This window comes from Piliocolobus tephrosceles, chromosome 1 (assembly GCF_002776525.5).
Source record: "Piliocolobus tephrosceles isolate RC106 chromosome 1, ASM277652v3, whole genome shotgun sequence".
Classification (NCBI taxonomy): domain Eukaryota; kingdom Metazoa; phylum Chordata; class Mammalia; order Primates; family Cercopithecidae; genus Piliocolobus; species Piliocolobus tephrosceles.
In genome coordinates this window covers 62,525,730-62,532,707 of record NC_045434.1, presented here as the reverse complement: position 1 = coordinate 62,532,707, position 6,978 = coordinate 62,525,730, and positions in this window count along the sequence as shown.

Below are 6,978 nucleotides of genomic sequence, written 5' to 3'. Positions count from 1 at the left end.
TTGAATTTAATTTTCCCCATCTGTAAAACAGAAATGCTATTGCTTGGCTTCTAAGATTGCAGTGAGGATGAGAGAATTACATGAAAGTGCAAAATAGATATGGATTAAAAATAATCCACGTGGTTATCCAGAGATAGTAAAATAGAGTCTGGCTGCCGTTACACACTAATCTCACCTCCACTCCTTTAATTAACTGTATCATGCTCTTCATTTAAGGAGGCTGCAAGACTAGGCAACCCTGACGGAGGGATAAACAGAATGCCATCATCCACAGACCAAATCCAGACCACCGCTGGGTTTTGTTTTGTTTGTTTTTTGTTTGTTTGTTTTGTTTTGTTTTGTTTTAGACGGAGTCTTGCTGGAGTGCAGTGGCATGATCTTGGCTCATTGTGACCTCTGCCTCCTGGGTTCCAGCAATTCTCCTGCCTCAGCCTCCTGAGTAGCTGGGACTACAGGCACATGCCACCATGCCCAGCTAATTTTTTTTGTTTTTTTTGAGACAGAATCTCGCTCTGTCGCCCAGGCTGGAGTGCAGTGGCACAATCTCGGCTCACTGCAAGCTCCGCCTCCCGGGTTCACGCCATTCTCCTGCCTCAACCTCCCAAGTAGCCAGGACTACAAGCGCTCGCCACCACACCCAGCTAATTTTTTTGTATTTTTAGTAGAGACAGGGTTTCACCGTGTTAGCCAGGATGGTCTCGATCTCTTGACCTCATGATCCGCCCGCCTTGGCCTCCCAAAGTGCCGGGATTATAGGCATGAGCCACCGTACCCAGCCACACCACTGGGTTTTGTATGATCCCTGAGCGATCAATGGTTTTACATTTTTAAGTAGTTGAAAAAAATCAAAAGAAGAAGAAGATTTCATGACACATGAAAATTGTATGAAATTCAAATTTCAGTGTGCATAAATAAAATTTCATTAGAATATAGCAACACCCATTCATTTCTGTGTTATCTATGGCTGCTCTGTGCTACAAGCACAAAGGTGAGTAGTTGTGACGGAGACTGTATAGTCCCTGCAATATTTCCCATCTGACTCTTTACAGATTCTAATAAGGAGCTTGTCTAAGAGACCGCGTGGTGACAAGGAGAGGACAGGCCAATCTCAGGGGACTGTTTCTCTTGGGGCTCTCTGCCGCATGCTTCAGAAGATTCTGTTTTACCTCTCGCTGCAGAGGCACTGCCAGCCTCCTGGAGCCCAGAGAGAGCTTGAGGGAGCTGTCCGCCTCCTAAGTGTTTTAGGGAAGGAGCACCAGAGGGAAGCCCCCCAGGGACAACCCCCACCTCTCCGAGCCACTTGCCCTGTGGCAGCTCCTCTGACCTCCCTTTTTCCTGGGCTTAGTTTTCTCCAGAAGGTGGGGAGGGTGGCATGGTTAAAGTGGCTGGACTTCCGGATACCAGCTCTCCAAGACAGAGGCGATCCACCCCAAGTGGGAGCCCTGGGCACCCTCTCTCCTCCCAGAGGCTGCTGCACATCCGCACTGCAGGCCCTATGTAGGCGGGCAGTCTGCGAGAGCCCTGGTACATTATTCTTAGGAAAAGCAGGAGAGCCAGCCGCTTCAGGGAGGTGGAAAGTCTGCTGCTAATGACAGGCCTCTCTCTCTAGGGAGCTTATAATCACCGTGGGAGGCTCCCCCTTCGTGTGGCAGAGACACCAGGGCTGATGGAGCCAACGACATTGAAGAAGGCTGCTGTGTGGCCTTGGGGGTGGGGGTATGTGTGCATATTCACAGGGCTGTGCAGAGAAGGGACAGGAATTTAAATGCAAACGCAAAGGCTCTGTCCTTGCAAACGCCAGGGTACTGGGGATGAACAGGAAATTGACAGTAGGAGGAAACACTGGCTGCCCTCCTAAGTGCAGGGGCGAGGGCACAGTGCAGTGCAGGAGTGTGGCCGTGCAGCCAGCCCACCTCTTGAATGCCTCCTTCTTTCCCCTTGTCCTTCCTCCACCATCTCTGGGAGGTCTGGAGAGCTGGGCCAAGCCCCCACCACTGCCCTGCTCCCTCCAGGGAAGAAAAGTCCCGTTTTATCAGACTTCTCAGGTAACAAAGGTAGAACATTGTCCTTTCTTAGCATCCCCAGTTCCAAGCATCCGGCAGCCTCTGCCCCCTTGGGTCACCTTCCTTAGGAGTAGATCTGGATGAAGAAGTAGAAGTTGAGGCCGTGCTCCAACACTGAGTGGTTTCGTGGACGAGTCACTACTTCTCTAAGTTTACATTTCCCTTATATAATAACACCTGTCTCCCAAGGTCATTGTGAGGACAAAATGACATGCTGCACATGAAACCACTTTGAAAACTATAAAGCCCAGGAAGGAATATTCATGTGAACAAGCTACGATCTACGTGCACACACCTAAGCACGGTCATCCAGGCTGGAGTGCAGTGGCACAATCATAGATCACTGCAGCCTCTAACTCCTGGGCTCAAGGGATCCTCCCATTTCAGCCTCCCGAGTAGGTGAGACTATAGGCATGCCACCACGCCCGGCTAATTTTCAAAAAATGTTTGTAGAGCTGGGGTCTTGCTATATTATTGCTCAGGCTGATCTCGAACTTCTGGCCTCACAGTGTTGGGATTACAGGCATGAACCACTGTGCCCGGCCATGGGGATGAGGCTTCTATCACCAATATGTTGTATCCAATCTAGGAGAAGTGAGTGAGAAGAGGAAGGCCCTTCCAACAACTAGGAGGCCTTGGAGATGCTATCAGGCCTGTGGTCAGATCTCAGCATCTCTGACAGGCCCCAGCCTTCCTGTTCGACTCTGGCAGTTGGACCATGATAGTGGTCTGCTGCCCCTACTCTGGTGCTGCAGCTTCTCCAGGGTCTTGGCCCTCCTCTGCTGCTCAGCTGTTCAAGGCAGGAAAGGTGGAGGTGAGGTTCTGAATGTGGTGGACTTCAGGTGCCACTCCCTTTCTCCTCTTTTATCCTTGGAAGGGGAGCTCGGTGTGAAGGGGAGTGGGCCCCAAGCTCTAGTCCAGGCCTGCCACTCAGTAGCCATGGAGCTCTTGGAAGTCACTTAATCTTCACTGCTTGAACCTCCCCCCCGTAAACTGCAGAATCGATTCCCTTCCTGTCCACTCTCAGAGTGCTGAGGAGCAAATGTGAGGTGCTTATGGAAGTGCTTTGAAAATGGCTCCATTTCCATGCAAGGGACGGCGATTTTCGTGGAATGGGAAATGGGGAAGCAGACACAGACTGGCGGGATAATGAGGACAGAAACAGGCAGCCGGCCCGAGCCAGGGGCTGGGGGACAGAGGGGGAAAGGTGTGGAGGGCCTGGGGGGCAGGGGGAAATGATTATTTAGTGCTCTATGTCAGACACTAAACCAAGCATTCTCTGATCCTCTCACAGCCCGTGATATGGACACTGTAACACCCATTTTACAGAGGAGCAACCTAGGCTCAGTGAAGTTCAGCAATTTGCCCAAAGTTTATGACTAGTAAGGACAGAGTTGACCAGCAAGCCCAAATCTGTCTGACTCCAGTCTGTGACCTTTGCACTCCACCAAATTTCCAGAAAACCTATTCTGGGGGTAGGCATAAGAGTAAAATGGAGATAGGAGGAGAAGAATCCACTGGAATACAGGAAGTGAGAGACAGGAAGTATTTCTACATGCCTGGCACAGTACCTGGCCCAAAGAAAGTGCCAGGGCCACTGCTGGTCCATATAGTGCTTTTATGCAACTTAGAACAAGGTAGATACAACCATGAGGCATGCCTATTTGTGCTTGGGAAGTGAATCACATGTACAACTGTACATGGAAGCCCTGGGAGACACTCTGAAATTAATTAATTAATTAATTAAAGGAAAAAGAAAAAAGTCTAGGAAAAGAGGGAGTTAAACAATAAAGAATAACTGGGAATGGGAAAGAAGAAGAAAAAAACATGGGAAAGAATATATAAATGGAGGCCGGGCGCGGTGGCTCATGCCTATAATCCCAGCACTTTGGGAGGCTGAGGCGGGCGGATCACGAGCTCAGGTGTTCCAGACTGGCCTGGCCAACACGGTGAAACCCCGTCTCTACCAAAAATACAAAAATTAGCTGGGCATGGTGGTGTGTACCTGTAGTCCCAGCTACTCAGGAGGCTGAGGCAGAAGAATTGCTTGAACCCGGGAGGCAGAGGTTGCAGTGAGCTGAGATCGTGCCACTGCGCTCCAGCCTGGCCCAGAGGGCCAGGCTCCATCTCAAAAAAAAAAAAAGGAAAAAAAAATGGGAGGAGTGTCGCGGCGGGGGGAGGGGTGTCGCAGCGAGGAGGAGTGTCGCTGGGGGAGGAGTGTCCCGGGGGGCGGGGTTTTGTGAAGAAGGGAGGTAGAGGGAGGGCGCTCTTTGCTCCAAATGCAGACCAGGTGCCTTCTGCAGGTCCTCTAGACTCAGTACCCATGGTAAGCACACCTCGGTGTGACTGCTTGCAAGTGCTGCTTCATCTGGGGCACCATCAGCTCTGGACAGCCAGGGAACAAATGGATGTTCTAGCATTCTTTTTTTTTTGAGACAGAGTCTCACTCTATTCACCCAGGCTGGAGTGCAGTGGCATGATCTCAGCTCACTGCAACCTCCGCCTCCTGGGTTCAAGCAATTCTCCTGCCTCAGCCTCCCAAGTAGCTTGGATTACAGACATGCACCACCACGTCTGGCTAATTTTTGTATTTTTATTAATAGTAGAGACGCGGTTTCACCATGTTGGCCTGGCTGGTCTCTAACGCCTGACCTCAAGTGATCCACCCGCCTGGCCTCCCAAAGTGCTGTGATTACAGGCGTGAGCCACTGCGCCCGGCTGAATGTTCTAGCATTCTATCTCTTCACTTCTTACTGAACAAAGGATGCATTATCTGACCAACATGACTGGATGGTGCTCTGCCATTACTTGTGTCTGTTCCTTCTCCCTTTCCTGGCCCTGAAGCCCAGCAGAGGGACCCTTCCCACCAACTCCTTCTGTTCTTCTGGAGCTTCTTTTGGAGTCTGGGGCTGGTGTTCCTGCTCAGACACCTGGACTCAGGCCAGTGTCTCTCCTTCCCGCAGGCCTGGGGATGGATTGTGCAAAACGGTACTATGCCTTGGAGCGAGAGGTTAGTTCACAACCTAGTTATTAATTACTCACTTGCTTTTTATCTTGAGCATTGCATCAGGACCGTGAGAATGACTTTATAGCCACTTGAAGTAGGCAGTATCAGCTTCTTGCTCCTCCCTTAACCCCAAAGGTCCAGATACAGTAGTAAATCCTGCCAAAACTTACTGGAATCCCAGCCATCTCTCACAACTCCTAGCACATTCAGGACATCCCTTCCAGAATGGGAAAAGCTACTCAGCCAGGAGGACCCCCATCATCAGAGCCCTGCAGTGGGGCCTCCATATGCCATCTCACCCATCTATCATATTCAGGCTGTATTGCACTGGATTCAGTTGTGGGGACATTTAGAGAGGAGAAGGTAGAGATTTTACACCTTGCCTCAGATGCCCTGGGAAGTCCCTCCCCTAGTGTGATTCCCATCCGTCTTGCTGCAGTTCTAGTATTTTTCCCCTTGTTTGGCCCTCCTTGTCACTGGTTGAATAAATACTGTGAGCACACTTAATGATGGGTGTAGGAGACTCCTCCTCCTTTTATTCCTATCTTGAAGTGAGAGAGTCAGCCCTACAGGGGAGAATGGGAATGAGACCTCTTGGCCTCTCCCCTTGCGCCCTCCTGCCCCTTGTTTGACCCTTTTATATTCCCCACTCTGAAGACTGTGGAGTCACAGCCGGCAACCAAATCCCTTTTGAGCTCCTCAGCCTCCTGATCTGGGCTCTGTCTGAGCCTGCTGGTGCTGCTGCTGCCGTAACACACTGCTGAGGTGCAGATCTAATTTAGTGACAGCCAAGCCCTCTCCTCTGCTGCCCGACAGAGAACTCAGGGCTCTCAGAGCACACCCAGCTGATGGGGCCTCAGCTCTCATTCTTCAGAGATGCCACCTTAGGCAAGTCACTTGACCTCAGTTTCCCCATCTGTAAAAGGAGGTGGCACCTGCCCACCTTAGAGGTACTTGTGAGAATCAAACCTGACGATGTTTATTAAAGTGCTTAGTAAAGCCCTTAAGTATAGCACAGAAATAAGTAATTATCTTTCACCATCACCAGCCGACCGGCCTCAAAAACTCAGCTCAGAACTTTCCCCACTCCACCCTGCTTCCTTGGATTTATCCCACTTAACTTGAATCATTTTTACCCTCTGGAGTTGGTTTGCAGCCTTGAGATTTTTGCATTTGCTGCCATGTTGCTGGGTCACGTTTGTGTACAACTTTCTATTTTCCAGAGAAGACTGTCATCTCCACAAGGAGAGAAACTGTATCTTATATGATCTTCTCCATTACCACACAGCATCACATTTAGGATTCTATACAGACAGAAGAATGAACAAACATTCATTGTGACCAAGTAAGGTGGCTCCCATGCCTGTAATCCCAGCACTTTGGGAAGCTGAAGAGGATCGCTTAAGGTCAGGAGTTCAAGACAGCCTGGGAAACATAGTGAGTCCTTGTCTCCACAAAAAAATTTTAAAAATTTGTCAGGCATAGTGGCACACACTTGTGGTCCCAGCTACTTGGGAGCCTGAGGCAGGAGAATCACTTGAGCCGTGATTGCACCATTGCACTCCAGCCCGGGCAACAAAGCAAGACCCTGTTTCAAAGAAGAAAAAAAAAGCTTTCTGCATTAAAAAAAAAAAAAAGTTAAATGACTTACTCACAGGCATAAGGTTACTAGATCCTAGCACTGAGCCTGATTTGTAATTGTTATTTCCTTAAATGGTCATCGAATGAGAAATGAATGACTGCATGCATGGTACATGGCACTGGGTCTGTCTGGTTCCAGAGCACACAGTTTCTCCACTGTAGCACACAGCCTCTCAGTGATATTAGCTGGGGAAAGATCTCCATGGGAGATGTGGAGCTGGCAGAGCTCTGTCGCCTCTGGCTGTCCCTCCCCAGTCTCAAACTCCA